Raw genomic sequence first — 21,046 nt, 5'->3', positions numbered from 1 at the left:
GAATAGTTTGGGATGACCGTGAAATGCATGAGAATGATCATGAATTGAAGCGAATTGACCGTGAAATGCATGCAAATGACCATGAAGTGAAGGGAATTGACCGTGAAATGCCTCGAAATGACCGTGAATCAACACGGAATAGTTTGGGATGACCGTGAAATGCATGGGAATGATCATGAATTGAAGCGAATTGACCGTGAAATGCATGCAAATGATCGTGAAGTGAAGGGGCATGACCGTGAAATGCCTCGAAATGACCGTGAATCAACACGGAATAGTTTGGGATGACTGTGAAATGCATGGGAATGATCATGAATTGAAGCGAATTGACCGTGAAATGCATGCAAATGACCGTGAAGTGAAGGGAATTGACCGTGAAATGCATGGAAATGACCGTGAATCAAAACGGAATCGCTGGGATTGACCGTGAAATGCATGGAATTGATCGCGAAGTAAATGAAATGAATGAAATTGACCGCGAACTAATTGAAATTGACCGCGAAGTGAATGAAATGGATTTTCGACCATAGATCTAATGGAATCTTGAAAAATAACCAGGTTGGTTGGCTAAAGTAGCTTCTCCTACCCCAAAATCATATAGGGTACGTCAAGTAACTAATTTTGGTTTAGGAGATATTCTTGTTAAATGAATAAAGAAATAAATGAAAAAAAGAGAGAAATTTTTTTTTATATGCTTATATATACATATTTATATAAATATGTATTAGAGAAAATTGTAGGTTGAATAAATTTATCTATGTAAAAAAATAAAAAATAAAAAATAAAAAAAATTCGCACAGACTACAGTTATGGCTACGGTTATAATCCGTAGCTATTGGTCGTATTATCTTCGACACATATCAAGTGGACCACACTGTAAAAGGCCACGGATGATTGAACGTCTACCATTGAAACCCTTTTAGGGGTTAAAGAAGTTTTGGATCATTATGATTTTTTTTTTTCCCTCTTCATCCACTTTTGTGACCTTATGAATAGATTGGATGGAAAATAAATGTTATGGTGGGCCCTACAAAATTTTTAACGGTGAAAATCAATTTTCCCGTTGCTCTTTGTGGTGTGGTCCAGTTGATCTTTGGATATGATTTTTTTTTTTGATAATGCTCCCAAATGATCTCGAAATATGGATGAACGTTGTGGATATAATAAATACGTAACTGTGGGGCCCATGTAACTTTGATATCTTTTGAACCGTTCGTACAACTCGGAGTTCGAGGAGTGTCAGCGCTCGTCTTCGAGCACCACCGATCCGCTTGAAGGAACAAGCAGGGGCATTTTCGACCTTTGGCAAGCCATCCGTACAGCTGGGGCGTATTCTCGCAAGGGAAAATGAGGTGGGCTTAGTCTCCTAAATGGGCCATAAATGGGTCGTACGGTCGTAAATTACCCTTTTCCGTGGCAACGGAGAATGTGCGGGAAATGGATCAGCTAGTCACCCTGTAAGTAGCCAATGAAAATCTAGCGGTAAATAAAATATTAAAAAGCTTTATTTTAAACTATTAGATAAATTTTTAAAATAAACATGTATTCCATAGTAAAATTTTTAAATTTTAACTAATTTAGAAGGCAAGGTTCATTTGGATACTGCCAAGTTAATAAGTTATTTTTCCTACTTACAACAGTAGATAAGTAACTTATTTAAGATAAGTTTGGTTTATGATTATGTATAAGTAACTTTTTAATTTAAAATAATTTAATCACTTTAATTAATTTTTTTTAACTTTTTGACTTTTCATAAGCTATCAAAGTGTTGTTGAAGAGAAATATCACGAGAGACGAAAGAGTGGAGAAGCTAATAAGCATGTTGTTTCTGAAACATACACAACTTCTTAGTGAGTAGTAACTAAGATAAGTTACTTGCAGCATAAGTTGCTAAGTAAATTACAATCCAATGCTCGTGAAAGACCCTCATATCTTTTGACAAAAGGGCATGCTGTGCAAACAGTACAAAGGGCAACATCCAAATGGAGAAGAGAAGAGAAGAAGAGAAAAAGAACCCATACTTTAGGTGAGAGAACTAGAGATGCCAATTGGCCGGACTTGGGCATGAAAAATCAGAATTTTGAATAGGGTCAACCAAATGTCTCGGCCTGAAACAACTCAAAATTTGGGTCGAGACCTACACCCAAGGCCTGGCCTGTTTACAGCCCTACTAGTGGGGTCCGCCTGCCGACCGCACAAATGCATGTGATTTATAAGTAGGCCTCATCATTTTAATCTGTTTGGGTGCCACTAAAAAAACTAGTTAATCTCATTTTAATTTACCATCACTAGGCATTAGTTATGTTTGATCCATGAGATGCATACTAGCACAAAAACAATGGACACAGATTGCGTCCTCTGCAGCCTGTCTCCAGATTGGAATGGGCATAAGCTTTGAGTGGCCACGGTGATGTATGAGTCTCATATGCACTGCCCTTTCTTTCTTTTTTTTTTCATATCATTTTAGATTATAAGCTAAAAAATGAGACGGATCCAAGGCTCAAGTGGACTACACAATGGGTATTAAACTCTTCCAGTTGAAAACTTCCTGGAATGGGTATTAAACTTCCAGTTGAAAACTTCCTGGAGCCATAATAGTATTAGATGGAGCTGATATTTGTGTTTTCCCTTCATTCAGGTCTATATAACTTTATGAATAGGTTGGATGGCAAATATACAACACGGTGGGCCCTAGAAAAGCTTCATTGGTGAGAATCATTCTCACCACTGCTTCTTGTGGTGTGGTCCACTTGAGACTTTGATATGTCTTATTTTTAAGCTAATAACCTAAAATGACACGGAGAAGTGGATGGCCGGTGTGAATAAAACCCATACATTACGGTGGCCATTCAGAGCTCTTGTCCGTTTCCAGCAAGAAATGGGTGGGGGGTAGGACCCAAACTACATTTGAATATGTTAGAATTTGTGCTTTCATTGTTAGTTCCAAGCTTTAATAGGGGAGAAAAATTACATCAAGTTAGCAGTTGGTATTAATTCATTACCTGGAGCCATAATAGTATTAGATGGAGCTGATATTTGTGTTTTCCCTTCATTCAGGTCTATATAACTTTATGAATAGGTTGGATGGCAAATATACAACACGGTGGGCCCTAGAAAAGTTTCATTGGTGAGAATCATTATCACCACTGCTTCTTGTGGTGTGGTCCACTTGAGACTTTGATATGTCTTATTTTTCAGCTAATAACCTAAAATGATACGAAAAAAATGGATGGACAATATGGATAACACCCATACATCATGGTAGCCGTTCAAAGCTCTTGCTCGTTCCCGGCTGAAGATGGGCGGGCACGCACAATGGTGTTGTTTTTCAAAATCATTTTTTACACACATATGCACAGGCCTCCCACACAAGCACTTCAAACCATTAGTGTTGAAACACACTCTATCAACTACTAAGTCATTGGTTGGAACCAAACCGGTGGTCTTGGTTATTTTTGGATCACCTGAGCTTTTCAATTCTTGCTCTTGGATCCACAATGTGAGTAGCCATGCTTGTCACACGATGTGATTTAGCTGGTGACCCCAACACCAGCCAACTAGTTGGTGTCAAAACTTTGTGAGCCTTACCATGATGCATGTGTTTCATTTATGTTGTCGATCTATTTTGCCATCTCACAAGTCAAAAAAATAAAAAAGTAAATTCAAAGCTTAGGTATGCCACACTATATATGGTTGAAAACTTATTTGTAGCTCATTGCAATGTTTATTTACCATCCAACCTGTTCATAATAGTAACATAACCCTGTGTGAAGGGAAAACACAAACAAATATCATCTTGATCCAAAACTTATATGGCTGTCAAGAAGTTTTCAATGGCAGGCTGTCAATCATATTGTTTCCTATGGTGTGGTCCACTTGAGTTTTGGATTGCTTCTTTTTTAGGCTTTGGAAGAATGGATAGAGGGTGTGGATAAAACACATATATCATGGTTGGGCCTAGGAGCTTTGACACCAACAAACCTGCATGCCTTGTTGCCGCGTCAGCACACATCATTGCAGCAGATGTGCCTTAGGTACACGTCTTTCTATCAAGTGGGCCAATAATATAAATCTCTCTTGTACGAAAAGTCAAGTCACTTCTTCTTTTCTCATTGATGGGCCAGTACTTATCTTGGGCATGGAGGTTGAGGGCACGGATTGGCTACTAGCCCCACCAGGACCTGGCTAGAGACGGACACTCCTATCAAGAGATATGTAGACCCTCCATGATGTATATGTTTGCCGTCTAATCATTTTGATAGATCATTTTTTGACATGAGCCTCCAAAAGAGTCAGGTTCATAGCTCAAGTGGACCACACCCAAGGAAGTAGTGGGGATTGAATTCCTACTATTGAAAACTTCCTATGGCCTACTATGATATTTATTTGCCATCCAATAGTTCATAAGGTTACTTGACCTATATGAAGGGAAAACATAAATATCAATTTGATCCAAAACTTTTGTGCCCCTAAAAAGTTTTCAATGGTAAGCTTTCAATCCCGCTGCTTCCTATAGTATGGTTCACTTGAGCCTTTAATATGCCTCCTTTTTTCGATCATAGTCTAGAATGATCTTTCAAAATGGATGGACAGTGTGAATAAAATATATACATTACCGTGGGGCTCACATAGCTTGTGATAGTATTGTCCGTTTCTAGCTAGGTCCGGTGGGTACAATACCGAATCCACTCCGAGTGGGTTAATACCTAATCCCCTTCTTTGAGAGTGGATTAAGTGAGACCCCGGATCCACAAGGTGGGTGAGACCCTTGAGTATGGGGCTCACATAGATATATGTGACTTATATTCAAACCGGCCAACCATTTTCAAAGGTCATTTTAGGGCGTGATCCCAAAAACCAAGGTGACTCAAGTCTTAGGTGGAATGCACCACATGAAACATTGTTGATTGAATCCTCACCGTTAAAAGCTTCATAGATTCCACCTGTATGTTAATTTGCCATCAAAACTATTGATAAGACCACAAACACCTATATGAAGAGAACACAAATATCATATTAATCCAAAGCTTTTGTGGCTCCAAGAATTTTTAATGGCCAATCACCACTGCTTCCTTCCTGTATTATGGTCCACATGGGATTTGTGTAAGCGTCATTTTTTGGATCATGTCTTCAAATGAACTTTCAATACCGATGGACTGCCCCTAACACCCACAATCAGGTGTCCCACCTAACTTGGTTGGTCCGGGGTCTCACCTAATCCACTCATACTCACAGTGCTCTATGGGCCCCCATGATATATGTGTGTGTGTGTGTGTTTAGCCAAGTTAGCCATCTATTTTTTCAAATTATTATAGAGCACGATCTCAAAAATGAAAGAGATCCAAAATATAGAGTTGATCACACCACAACAAAACAGTGGACATTGAATGCCCACCCTTAAAAACTTACTAGGGCTCATAATGTTTATTTGTCATCCAACCTGTTAATCAGGGATGAAAAGAAAACACAAATATCAGCTTAATCCAAAACTGTTGTGGTTCCTAAGAAGTTTTTAATAGTGAGTGTTCAATCACCACTCTTTCCTGTAATGTTGTCTATATGAGATTTAGATCATGATGTGTCCATAGAAGTTCCCCATGTCAACAATTCAGGTTTCCGTATCTAGACTTGGAATGTGCCAGATTGGGCGCGGATTATATACTGACAAGGTCAGTATTCAAATCGCTACTGAAGCGACCTCACCAAGCTCTGTGGACCCCACCATGATGCATGTGTTGTATCCATAACGTCCACCCATTTGGAGAGATAGTTTCATGGCATGAGAAAAATAATGAGATAGACCCCACCACAGAAAACAGTGAGGACAGTGACATCCACCGTTCAAAACCTCTTAGGGGCCACAGAAGTTTCCGATAAAGCTTATATTTTTGTTTTCACTTCATCTATCTCTATGTTAACTTGTAAATAGGTTGGATCTAAAAAATACATCATGGTGAGCCCTATAAATGTTTCAACGGTGGGTGTGACTGATACCACTGTTTACAGTGGTGGGTCCACTTAAACTTTTGTCTATATGAGATTTAGATCTGCCTTATTTTCAGGTTTAAGCCATATAAAGTAGTTTGGAAAAATGGATGGAAGGCGTGGATAGGACACAAATTATCATGGGGCCCACATAGAACAAGACTGCGTCCTTCTTCTCCTCCCTGTACACACGAAAGGCTTGCATGCAGCGGAAGATTGCACAGGAACTTTTTTCAATTTTCCTATCATAAAGATCTTCTGAAATTTCAGTGTTCTCTGGAAACTTTTGATGACTAAGCATGTGTGGTGTAATCTTAGCCGTTGGGTCAATGTCATACGACAAAATTTAAATCATTAATGTGACGTACGTGTGGAAATCTGGCTAGTTTTGCAAGCCAGCCATATATGGATGAGTCTGAAAAGTGGCCTTTGCTTGTTGAATTAATGACACGTAGCACAGTTAATGACATTACCCTCATTCTATATATTCGCGGAAGCGGATTAGATACTGACAAGGTCAGTATCCAGATGGCTACTGAAGTGACGTCACCAAGCTGTGTGGACCCCACCATGATGCATGTGTTGTATCCATACGGTCCAACCATTTTTAGAGATCGTTTTATGGCATTACAAAAAGAATAGGATAGATCTAAATTTCCAATGGACCCACCACAGAATACCGTGGGAGCAGTCACACCCACCGTTGAAACATTTATAAGGCCGACCATGATGTATTTTTGAGATCCAACCTATTCATAAGTCAATATAGAGATAGATGAAGTGAAAAAAATATATATATCAGCTTGACAGAAACTACTGTGGCCCCTAAGAAGTTTTGAACGGTGGATGTCACTATCCTCACTGTTTTCTATGATGGGGTCCAATTGAACTTTAGATCTATCTCATTCCTTTTGTAATGCCATAAAATTATCTCTCCAAATGGTTGGAAGGTATGGATACAATACACGTATCATGGTGGGGTCCACAGAGCTTGGTGACGTCACTTCAGTAGCGATTTGGCTACTGACCTTGTCAGTATCCAGTCCGCGCCCGTTTGTTTCATACTCTATAGATTGTGGAATTCAAGCATAATCATACGACTTTCAATATATAAATAAACGAAGAGCTGCAAAGGAGTCTTACGTGTCCATGCACTTCTGTTGTAATATGTGGATATTCAATAGATGGGTACTGCATACATCGGTACTTTGCAGGGCCCACCCTGATGTATGTTTATGTGTGGAAATAGATTGGCTAATTCACTGTAGACCCCAACATGATGTATGTGTATCATCCATGCCGTCCATCCATTTTTTCAGATAATCTTATGGTATAAACCCAAAAATGAGGTAGATCAAAATCTCAAGTGGGCCACACAGTGTTGATTGAACTCTCACCATTAAAAACTTCTTGGGGCTACAAAAGTTTTGAATCAGGCTGATATTTGTTTTTTGTATGGCCTGATATACAGGTTGGATGTCAAATAAACGTTATAGTGGGCCCTAGGAGGTTTTTAATGATAGACATTCAATCATTACTGTTTTCCTATGGTGTGGTCCACCTGGTATTTTGATCTGCCTAGATTATGGGATGAATTATTAAAATTATGTGTAAAAATGGATGGACAGTGTGGATAAAACACATAGATCATGGTGGGGTTCACATAGCACCGACTACTAGCCACCTAGGTAGTGGCAGCGTAACTAGCCAAACGGGTCCTGTATGTGTCTTATCCCTGCCGATTGCCTACTACCCCACTAGGACCGGCTGGAGATTGCCGGTGATGTCAGGGCCTGCGTGATTCATAAGTTCTCGTTCAAGCATTCATACTGTTCGTGTATTTTGACATATCATTTTAGAATGTGAGACTAAAAAGGAAGAAAAAAAAGATATATTAAAAGCTGAAGTGGACCACATTACATGAAGTGGTGGGGATTAAATTCTCACTGTCGAGAACATCTCAAGACCTGCCGTGATGTTTATTTGTCATCAGACATATTCTTAAGGTTATATATACCCAGAAATCATAAATATTACTTTGATCCAAAACTTTATGGCCCGTAAGAAGTTTTCAACAGTATACTTTAAATCTCCACTGCTTCATGTGATGTGGTTCGCTCGGGCCTTCCATGTACCTCCTTTTTAAAGCTGGTGCCCTAAGTTGATTTGTCAAAATCCCCACTACATCTGATGTGATCCACTCTGGCCTTCGATCTATCTTCTTTTTTGTCTATTGTTCTAAATTGGTATGTCAAAATGGATAGATGACATAGATAAAAACAGATGAACCATAGTGGGCTACCATGACTATCTATATCTAGCTAGGTCTTCGTAGGGTAGTAGATAATCCACACTTTATATCCACCCCATCCATCTATTTTTCCACCTCATTTTACTCAACGAGTCTAAGATGGAATCATATTCAATGCTTAAGTGGATGATAGCAAGGGAAGCAGCGTGAACTGGTTAAAATTTATTGGGGGGCACACAAGTTTTGGATCTAGTTAATATTTAAAATTTTCACTCTTTTATAATTGTGTGACCTCATTAACAGGTTTTATGACAATTTAACATCACCACCAGCCCTATAAAAGTTTCAACAGTGGACGTCATCACCCCCACTTTTCTTACACGTATGATCCACTTGAGCTTTGGATATACTTAAATTTTAGCCTCGTGCCTTCAAATGAGCTGGTGAAATAAATGGACAGCCTATATAAGAGACATACATCCACAGTGGGCCCCATGGTACGCAATCCGCTTCCTCGTAGATGAATGAACCGGATGCATCATAACTGTGGGGCAGGCCTGCAGGGAATCTCATGATCCGTCACACGTGTGCAGCTTTGGCATTCGCGTTCGCCTGTGGAGATTGGTACTGCTCCAAAGCGCGTGGACTCAGCAGCTCGCAATCTGTACTGAAATGCAGTGTATCTTGTGTGCTCGGTTTGCACACGTGTGTCCCACTGTCCAACACTATAGATTAAGAGTTTCTTGTACACAACGGAAGATAGAAGAAAATGATAACGAAATGATCAGATCTATCAGGTTCAAGGCTCGACTTGAATAGTCAATTTCTCAAGACAGATTTGCTGTCCTTTTTCTGGAAGTTCCAGCAAGTGCAAACGAAGGAAATCTACAAATTGTCGTCAGGATACAATGAACTCTCAATCCGATTTTCAACACGAAAATTTGCACATTTAAGTGTTGAACAGATCTCTAGTTTTGACACCGATATGCCTTAAAACGTTCAGAAATACTCAACAAGAGATTAGATCAAGAGTAATTGCACAGGAGATGATATAAACTCAAGGATTAAGAGTCTGTCCTTCTGGATTATAGTATCCAGGATTTATATCAACTGAAGGGTCATGAATTTCTTCTTGAAGAGGTGCTAAAGAGCCTCTTCAAGAAATCCATACCCATTTACAACAAATAATTGCCTTTCCATGAAAGGACATGACTCTATGTCATATGACAGATATTTCTGTACTCATTCAGACAGGAGCAGTCATCCAACAGGAAAAACTATATTCACATAAGCGACACATGGCATAGGTGCCACATGTACAATCATGTCACCATTACTCTCAATTAGTCAAAAAAGGTAATAAAACATCATGGTACTATGGCTCAAAAAATTGAACCGTGTGTCAAAAAGACTAAGGCTCTTATTGCTCCTTGCGACGATGCGAACGTGCTAAGTGCGCCTAATAAAGCGCCCAAGCAGCCCTACAGCCCACACCACGCATGCGGACGGTGCGAGGAGATTTGAACCCTGGTTGCATAAGCAAAAACCCCTTCTCTTACCGACTGGCTATACACACTATTTATGGAAAGTTTAAATAATTAATATATTTATTTACTTTCTAAAAATAACTTTTATTTTTGAAATTTATTTTTTATTCTAAAAACACAACACTATAGATTACATACCGTCGATCTGATGGGTCCCACGGTGGAGGCATGGTCACCAACAAAATTCCAATCCCTGAAAGAACCTGGTCATCTGTTTCTAGCGACTGGACAATTATAATTTCTTTCAGTATTTCAACAGTGGGGTCCATTCAGTGACCTACATGAATCATTGGAATGTGGGTCCCACTTGGATAGACGAGGTCGACCATTGGAATACCCGGTTTAGCTGGTGAACCCAAGTCAAAGGTCTATGTCCCCCACCATGATATATCTCTTTTATCTACGCTTTTTAAGGGCATGATCTACCAAATGACACGGATTGGATTCTAGTGCAGACAACACTATAGGTCAACAATGTAAATTGATTTTTCACCATTAAAATTATCTCATGGCCTATTATAATGTTTATTTGCCATCCAACTTATTAATAAGGTTATATAGACTTGGATGAAGGGAAAACACAAATATCAATTTGATCCAAAACTCCTGTGATCCTGTTAAGTTTCCAATGATAAATATTCAATTCCCATGGTTTCCTGTGGTGTTGTCCACCTAAGATTTGGATTTGCCTTGTTTTTGTAATCATGCCTTTAAATGGATGAACAGTGTCGATAAAACATATACATTATGGTTGGGTTCATGGATCTTCCATAATAAAATTCTTAAATTTTAAAAGCTTTATTTTAAACTGTTAGATAAATTTTAAATATAAACATGTATTCCATAATAAAATTCTTAAATTTTAACTAATTTAGAAAGCAAGGGTTCATTTGGATACCACCAAATTAATAAGTTATTTTTCAACTTACAACAGTAGACAAGTAACTTATTTCACGTAAGTTTGGTTTATGATTATATAAAAGTAACTTTTTTATTTAAAATGATTTAATCACTTTAGTTAATTTTTTTTAACTTTTTGACTTTTCCTAAGTTGTTGAAGAGAAACATCAAAAGAGACGAAAGATTGGAGAAGCTAATAATTATGTTGTTTATGAAACATATGCAACTTCTTAATAAGTAGAAACTAAGATATGCTACAGGTAGCATAAGTCTTAAGTAAATTACAATCCAAACGCCCATAAAAGACCCTTATATCTTTTGTGGCACGCCACTCAAATAGTACAAAGGGCAACATCCAAATGGAGAAGAAAAGAAAAGAGATATAGAACCCTACTTTTGTTGAGAGAATTAGGGATGTCAATTGACCGGGCTTAGGCATGAAAAATCAGAATTTTGAAGACGATCAGGCAAACCTCTCAGCCTGAAACAATTCAAAATCCAGGCCGAGACCTGCACCCAAGGTCTGGCCCGTTTACAGCCCTACTAGTGTGGTCCACCTGCCAACCGCACAAATGCATGTGATTTATAAGCAGGCCTCATCATTTTAGTCTATTTGGGTGCCACTAAAAAAAATAGTTAAACTCATTTTAATTTACCATCACTAGGCGTACGTTATGTTTGATCCATGAGATGCATGCTAGCACAAAAACAATGGACACGGATTGTGTCCTCCGCCACCCATCTCCAGCTGGTAACGGGTAGAAGCTTTGAGTGGTCACCGTGATGTATGAGTCTTATACACACTGCCCATTCATTTTTTATCATTTCAGGTTATAAGCTCAAAAATGAGGCAGATCCGAGGCTCAGGTGGACTACATAATGGGTGTTAAACTCTTACGGTTGAAAACTTCTCTGGGCAACAGTAGTTTTGGATGGAGCTGATATGTGTGTTTTCTCTTCCTTCAGGTCTATATAATTATGAATAGGTTGGATGGCAAATATACATCAAGGTGGGCCCTAGAAAAGTTTCAACGGTGAGAATCATTATTACCACTGCTTCCTGTGGTGTGGTCCACTTGAGACTTTGATCTGTCTTATTTTTCAGCTAATAGCCTAAAATGATATGAAAAAATGGATGGACAATGTGGATAAGACCCATATTTCACGGTGGCCATTTAAAGCTCCTGCCTGTTCCCAGCTGGAGACCTAGGGGGCAGGACAATAACAATGGTGCTGTTTTTCAAAATCATTTTTTACACACATATGCACAGGCCTCCCAAACGAGCACTTCGAGCCCATTAGTGTTGAAACACACTCTATCAATTACTAAGTCATTGGTTGGAACCAAACCATGGTGGTCTTGGTTATTTTTGGATCACCTGAGCTTTCAATTCTTACTCTTGGATCCAAATATGTGAGTGGCCATGCTTGTTGGCTAATGCGATTTAGCTGGTGACCTCAACACTAGCCAACTAGTTGGTGTCAAAACTCTGTAGGCCTCACCATGATGTATGTGTTTCATTTATGTTGTCCATCCATTTTGCCCTCTCACAAGCAAAAAAAAAAGAAGTTAGATTCAAAGCTTAAGTAGGCCACACCATATATGGTTGAAAACTTATTTGTAGCTCCTTGCAATGTTTATTTACCATCCAACCTATCCATAATAGTAACATAACCCTGTGTGAAGGGAAAACACAAACAAATATCAGCTTGATTCAAAAAACTTATATGGCCATCAAGAAGTATTCAATGGCAGGCGGTCAATCATATTATTTCCTATGGTGTGGTCCACTTGAGCTTTGGATTGCCTCTTTTTTAGGCTTCAGAAGAATGGATAAAGGGTGTGAAAACACATATATCATTAGAGCTGGGCAAGCCTGATCCGATCTGGTGGATCCGACCCGATCCGAATTGAACCGACGGCCTTGATCGGTGCGGATCGAGTTGGGCAATTCAGATTCAAATGATTTTCGGATCGAGTTCGGATCATAGTGGATCCAGACCCATCCGGAGTCGGGTAGTATATATATAATTTTTAGTTTTTTACCCTAAAAAATTACCCTACCTGATCGTTTTTACCCATTTCTTACCCTACCCTCTCCCACCCGAACGAACCAACGAGCGTTGTTGCCTACCCAGAATTCTCTACTCTTCTTCTTCAAAGGTCGATTCGAAGCCCGCCAGCTGCTGCCTGCCCAACGGTATTCCTCTCACCTGGCCGTTTCTGCCTGTCCAACTCGAATCGGGTAAGTAATGTTGAACTCCGAACCCTAACCCTCTTCTCTAACAGTCCAGTCGCGCCCAATCCGAACTTTAAAAATCAAAGGTTAAGATGATCAATGAAAGTTAATAATGAGAAAATAGCTTATTTATAGTTGTAACTGTGATATGGATGGTTGAAATCATTGATCTTTCTCAGCTTATGGGCCCAAGCAGCTAGCGATAAACACTGAAACCTGAGCCGCAACAAAGGTAAAACGTACTCTAGATGGAAGGAGGTGATTCCCTCCTGTGAGAAGTTAAGTGGGCTTATTGTAATGTTTGTACGAAATCCACTCTGTTCATTTGTACTTTTTGTTTTTTAAAAAAAAAATCAAAAATAATAAAAATAAAAATTTAAATCTGGACCTATCCGAATCGTGCCCAATCCGATCCGACTCAGTTTTCCTGATTGAGTCGAACTCGGATCGGATTAGGCCATGTAGATTTTGGATCAGTTCGAGTCAGGTGACCCGGACTTAGTCCTGGATCGGTTCGAGTTGGACCCAATCTGATCTGACTCGGTCCGATGCCCAGCTCTATATATCATGGTGGGGCTAGGAGCTTTGACACCAACAAACCCACATGCCTTGTTGCTACATTAGCACACGTCATTGCAGCATATGTTCCTTAGATACATGCCTTTCCATCAAGTGGGCCAACAATATAAATATAAAAGTCAAGAAACTTCTTCTTTTCTCCTTGAGGGGCCAGTACTTATCATGGGCATGGAGGTTGGCATGGAGGTTGAGGGCGCCGATTGGGTACTTACCCCACCAGGGCCTGGCTAGAGACTGATAGTCCTATCAAGAGATTTGCGGACCCTTCATGATGTATATGTTTGCCGTCTAATCATTTTGATAGATAATTTTTTGACATGAGCCCCTAAAAGAGTAAGATAGAAGGCTCAAATGGACCACACCCAAGGGAGAAATGGGGATTGAATTCCTACTGTTGAAAACTTCCTATGGCCAACTATGATATTTATTTGCCATCCAACAGCTCATAAGGTTACTTGGACCTGTACGAAGGGAAAACATAAATATCAGTTTGTAACATCCTGAATTTTCACTGTTTTGGATCTCCAAAAATTCTTAAATTTTTTTAAAATGTAATTAACTTATATTATCACTTACTGTCCATTGGCACTCAATGTTAGTTTATATACGGGTGATACCGGTATAGAATCGCACAAGTCTGATTAATCAACCGTAGGAAGCCAACGAATCCGCCCGATCACTTGAACATTAAGTTTAGCCCCATGATTTACTCACGTATGGACCAAATCTAACTGACCCATCGCTAACTAATTAAGACAATCATAACTAAATTAAAGATCTAACCAAAGTCAAGTCAGATAAGGCCTGGATCTTGACTAATAAACCAAATCAACCCTATTACTCTTTTAGGCTAAAACCGATGGTTTAGAGTAAACATGACCAAATCTCCACTTTCACTACTTATAAATAGGCCACACTATGAACATAATTAATACAAACCCTAATAATTGCTCGTGAGAAATCTCAATACCTAATTCATTTCAGAAATGCCTCGATTTTCCGAATAAGCTCTAAACCGCTCGTTGGTGGGCCACTAGTTCCAAAACTATAGAATAATGTCCGTCTTACTGGGCTTGACATCCATCGCGAGAGTCGGACCTGGGTGCTGTTCAGAACCGCTCAACTTGAGCTAAAGTATGAGTGCATGAGAAATGCAAATACCCTAAAGAAAGAAGCTGAAACTTAAGTGAATTGGATTGTCAACTCTTATGCAAAGTTGAGAATTTCGAACCGTCGATTTACGACCAAACTCACACGTGGAGTAAAGATATTTTCCTGCTCATATCCGTATAGCCGCAGCCCCGATCGACCATCGGTGACCGTTGAATAGACTTCTAATCATATCTATCGATCGACGCATCCAAATGGCGGGTCGATCATATACATACGCAGATCATCATTAGGGCTAACTATCCTACGGTGTATATCAATATGTACGCCTCATAGTGGGCTCTAGAGGTTAGAAAGACCTTCCCATAGGGCTAGTATAGTAAAAACCTAGTCCTTGGGGCCATTTACACCAAATCTGGCCCTATATAAGGGCTTCTTTGGGGCACCCCTCTCCCCATACGAATTTACCCTAGAGAAAGGAAATAGAGAAAGTGAGAAAGAGAAGAAAAAGACAGAGTAAGTGAGAGAGAAAGTGGGAGCCACCACCTTACATGCACCCTCAGCGACCGGATCTCGTCTATTCCGACCTCTTTCTCCCCTTCTCCCTCAAAATTCTCAAAATTCTTGTTATTGGAAGAGTGATCTCACCCTAATTAAGGTAATGTGGTGATTCTCCCTTTAATTTTTCTGAATTTAAGCTTTATCTTTGATCCTTGTGCATTCTACACAATTTAGGGCCCCGGCACTTCAAGCCTACGGACCCGGCGCCGTTAGGATCGCCTTTTCACTCTCCGATCGTAATTAGGTGTGGACTATTATTCTTAGGTGGCTTGCACCAAATTTAATATGAATCTAATGATTTTGCTTGTTGGGTGATGTATTTGGGTAATCTAGAGAAACCTAGATAAGACCTTATACTTTAGGTCATTCCCAAATCAATATGGAATGATTATGGAATGTTTGATGTTTCTCAACATGATTGGGTATGAATTCGATGATTGATTGTACATTCCTTACTCGATTCTTGTATGATGTTTCCTCATAACAGTTTGATGCTCTAACCATTGTGTATTTTTTTGTACTATGAGATATATGAAATACTTGGCTTCCTCACTAACCCACACAACACACATGCACCTCTATTTCATAATATTGTTAGCATTTGCATTGTAGAAAAATCTGAATTTTTATGTTTGAAAATATGAATGCACGATATTGCTTGTGTTAGTAGATAAACCCTGATTGTTGAAGTATTATTGAATACCATTAAACCCCTGGGTTGGTTAGGAATCTGAGGTGAGAGACGGTGGTTCCGTTGGTAGGACTATCCTGAGGCTAAACTTGTGGATTTGGGCGGGTGTGTATGGGTGACAGTAATTGGACTACATAGGTTGCTTGTACTCGATGTCGTCTGTCACGTATTCGCCTGAACTCGTGTGGTCTAGTCTACTTACTGACCAACCATGTTTGTTTACCCTGTCTGCTCACGCCCGTATGGAACTTGGAACACATTTCATCCATTGAAGCCCATTGATAACCAATTGAAACCGATCCACTGACTCGAGAGCCGGACATGATGGAATGAGACACTGTGTTTGAGCTGTCGACCTACGCTCGGGTGACGAGCCTCCCCGTAGTAACCACGAACGATCCCTTTGCTTAGCACTCCACATGTGCTTGAAGTCGGGGATGGGGGACCTGACGGGATCAAAGATCGCGGGGTCTTAGCCTCACACGTTGGGGGGCCTTGGCCTCGCAACCAGTTGAGGGCATTGATATTGTGAGGTGTACTAGTTTTTCCAATCTGCTGTTTGAATGGACTTAATTAAAAACCCGGCTAACACGATCATGACCGCATCGCACTAGTTAGGTTGGCGACTCGGTAGTTAAGGTCGCAATGAGGGTGGTTGGTCATACGCGATCGTTAGATGGAGTTGCTCGAGTGAGTGTTGTTGCGAGGGCATGCATCATATCATGATACATGCACATGCATTAATAAGATTAGTTAAGATTTTGTGAATGTATTTCCTTTCATTAAATTCATAATATAATTGATGTTTGTGTAACTTAAGACTAATAGCACCTACTGAGTTGATCACTCACTCCCACCTTAGGACGGTGTTTTAAAACACCAACCAGACTCTTCAGTAGCTGCAGGTAGCGATGAGTTCGAGGAGCCGAGCGGCGCTAACATTGACGAGGAGGACGAGCTGTCCTACTTTCAGTTGATGAGCGGTTCACCATAGATTAGCAGCCTATTTTGAATCGCTGAGTGATGGACTTAGCGCAACATTCTTTTGAACTTATTATTCTTTTATATTCTTGCTGGGCGACGCCTTGTGCGACCCACTCATATTTTTGGACATGTATAGATATATTTTGCGACTTCTATTTCAGTAGACTAGTTGTGTTTGTAATTCATGTTTCAAGTAATTCCATATTGCGCATTAAGCTTAATTAAATACAAAACAGTAAAAGTAATTATAAGTAATACCCGAAAATTTTGGAGTCGAGTGTATGCACGACCCCCAATTTTCAGGGCGTTACACAATTTGATCCAAAACTTTTGTGCCCTTAAAAAGTTTTCAATGGTAAACTTTCAATCCCACTGCTTCCTATAGTGTGGTTTACTAGAGCCTTTAATATACCTTCTTTTTTCGATCATAGTTTAAAATGATCTTTCAAAATGGATGGACAATGTGAATCAAATATATACAATATTACCGTGGGGCTCACATAGCTTGTGATAGTATTGTCAGTCTCTAGCTAGGTCCCAGTGGGTGCAATACCCAGTCGGCGTCTAGTGGGGGTAATACCCAATCCCCTTCTCTGGGAGTGGATTAAGTGAGACCCCGGATCCACAAGGTGGGTGAGACCCTTGAGTGTGGGGCTCACATTGATATATGTGACTTAAAGTCAAACCAGCCAATCATTTTCAAAGGTCATTTTAGGGCATGATCCCAAAAATCAAGGTGACTCAAGTCTTAGGTAGAGCGCACCACATGAAACATTGTTGATTGAATCCTCACCATTAAAAGCTTCATAGATTCTACCTATGTTAATTTGCCATCAAAACTGTTGATAAGGCCACAAACACCTGTATGAATGGACACACAAATACCATCTTAATCCAAAACTTTTGTAGCTCCAAGAAGTTTTTAATGGCCAATCGCCACTGCTTCCTGTGTTATGGTCCATATGGGATTTGGGTAAGCTACGTTTTTTGGATCATGTCTTAAAATGAGCTTTCAATACCGGTGGACTGCCCCTAACACCCACAATCAGGGGTCCCACCTACCTTGGTTGGTCCAGGGTCTCACCTAATCGGCTCACACTGACAGTGCTCTATGGGCCCCACATGATATATGTGTGTGTGTGTGTGTGTTTATATATATACAAGCCATCAATTTAAAATTTTTTCTAAATTATTATAGAGCATGATCCAAAAAATGAAAGAGATCCAAATATAGTGGATCACACCACAACGAAATAGTGGACATTGAATGCCCACCATTAAAAACTTACTAGGGCTCACTGTAATGTTTATTTGTCATCCAACCTGTTGATGGGGAATGAAAAGAAAACACAAATATTAGCTTAATCCAAAAGTTTTGTGGTTCCTAAAAAGTTTTTAATAGTTAGTGTTCAATCACCACTCTTTCCTGTAATGTTGTCCATATGAGATTTATATCTGCCTTATTTTTTGGTTTATGCTGTATAAAACAGTTTGGAAAAATGGATGAAAGGCGTGGATAGGACACATGCATTATCATGGGGCCCCCAGAGCACAGGACTGCGTCCTTCTTCTGCTCCCTATACACGCGAGAGGGTTGCATGCAGCGATGAATGCACAGGAACTTTTTTTTTAATTTTCCTAACATAAAGATCTTCTGAAATTTCAGTGTTCTCTAGAAACTTTTGATACCTGAGCATGTGTGGTGTAATCTTAGCCGTTGGGTCAATGTCATAGACAAAATTTAAATCATTAATTGGATGCATGGATGAGTCTGAAAAGTGGTCCTTGCTTGCATGCATTAATGTGACGTACGTATGGAAATCTGGCTAGTTTTGCAAGCCGGCCATATATATGGATGATTCTGAAAAGTGGTCTTTGCTTGTTGAATTAATGACACGTAGCACAGTTAATGACATTACCCTCATTCTAGCTCATTGCAATCGTAATATTCTATAGATAGTGGAATTCAAGCCTCATCACACGACTTTCAATATATAAATAAATGCAGAGCTGCGAATGAGTCTTATGTCGCTATGCACTTCTGTTGTAATTTGTGGATATTCAATAGGTAGGTACTGAGTACATCGGTACTTTGCAGGGCCTACCCTGATGTATGATGTATGTGTGGAAAGGGATTGGCTACTCCCGTGGAGACCCAACATGATGTATGTGTACCAACCCTGCCGTCCATCCATTTTTCCAGATAATTTTATGTTATATACCTAAAACTGAGGTAGATCAAAATTTCAAGTGGGCCACACTGTTGGTTGAACTCTCACCATTAAAAACTTGTTGGGGCTACAAAAGTTTTGGATCAAGTTGATATTTGTCTTTTTGCCTTCATCCAGGTTTTTATGACCCGATCTATACGTTGGACGTCAAATAAATATTACAGTGGGCCTTAGGAGGTTTTTAATAATAGACATTCAATCGTAACTCTTTTCCCATGGTGTGGTCCACTTGAGATTTTGATCTGCCCCATTTATGGGATAAATTATTAAAGTATGTGTAAAAATGGATGGATGGTGTGGATAAAACACAGAGATCATGGTGGTGCCCACATAGCACCGACCACTAGCCACCTGGGTAATGGCAGCGTCACTATCCAAGCCGCATCCTGTACGTTTCTTATCCAAAAATAGACCGAGGGCTGAAGTGGACTACACTACATGAAGTAGCAGGGATTAAACTTTTATCAATGTGATGTTTATTTGTCATCCAAGCTGTTCATAGCGTCACATGTACCTATATAAAAGCAAAACATAAATATTAATTTGATCGAAAATTTTTATGCCCATAAGAAATTTTCAACGTTTACTCTAAATCTGCACTGCTTCATATGGTGTGGTCGACTTGAGCCTTCCATCTACCTCCTTTTTTAAGCTCACGCCCTAAGTTGATATGTCAAAATCCCCACTACTTCACGAGGTGTGATCTACTTTGGCCACCGATCTACCTTCTTTCTTATCTAATGTTCTAAATTGATATGTTAAAATAGATAGATGGAGTGGATAAAAACATATCAATCATGGCCGGCTGTCACCACCATGCATATCTAGCTAGGTCCTAGTGGGAGTAGAAGGCAATCCACACTTTATATCCACACCATCCATCTATTTTTCCAGCTCATTTTACACAATGAGCCTAAGATTGAAGCATATACCATGCCCGAGTGGATATGATACCATAGGAAACCGTGTGCTTTGATCCATTACTGTTGAAAATTTCTTGAGCACCACCGAAGTTTTGGATACACTCATCTATATTTGTGTGACCTCATTAGCAGGTTCGATGACAAATTAACATTACCTCAGCCCCATAAAGGCTTCAACAGTGGACATCGTTACCCTACTTTGGATATATGGTCTACTTGGGCTTTGATATACTTCAATTTTAGTATCGTGCGTAAAATAAGCTGGTAAAATAAACGGACAGCTTGTATAAGAGACATAAATCCACAGTGGCCCCATGGTATGCAATCCGCTTCCCAGTAGATGAATGAACCGGAAGCAGACTGCCTACTGACTAACTCAGTACACTTAGCGTACTGAGTAAACCATGTGGAGCTTACCGTCATTCATACATTTCATCCGTTCCGTCCATCCATTTTACCAGATAATTTTAGAGGTTCATCCCAAAAATGGATGTTATCAAAAACTCAAACGGAACACATCACATGAAACAGTCTGAATTGAACATCTACCGATGAAAAGTTCTTGGGGGCCGTGGAAGTTTTAAATCAAGCTTGTATTTGTTTTTTCTCTTCATCCATGTCTGTATGATCTTATTAACTGGTTGGATGACAAATAAACACCACTGTGGGCCTTAGGAATGTTTCAATGGTGGAAATCAATATTTCCACTTTTTCCTGTGGTATGATCCACTTGAGCTTTTGATATATTTAAATTTTGGTCTCAACCCCTAAAATGATCTGGAAAAACGGATGGACGGCGTGGATAAACTACATTCATTCACGGTGGGCCCAACAAAGTTTACACCGTACGATAAGAGTGTACTGAGTAACTCAGTACGCAATCCGATTCCGAATGAACCGGATGCATCATAACTATAGGGCCGGCCTGCAGGGAATCTCATGATCCCTTACACGTGTGCAGCTTTGGCACGAGCGTTGCCATGTGGAGATTGGTACTGCTCCAAAGCGCGTGGGCTCAGCAGCTCGCAATCTGTACTGAAATGC

This window comes from Magnolia sinica, chromosome 10 (genome assembly GCF_029962835.1).
Source record: "Magnolia sinica isolate HGM2019 chromosome 10, MsV1, whole genome shotgun sequence".
Lineage (NCBI taxonomy): Eukaryota > Viridiplantae > Streptophyta > Magnoliopsida > Magnoliales > Magnoliaceae > Magnolia > Magnolia sinica.
Note: the sequence above shows the minus strand (reverse complement) of the source record.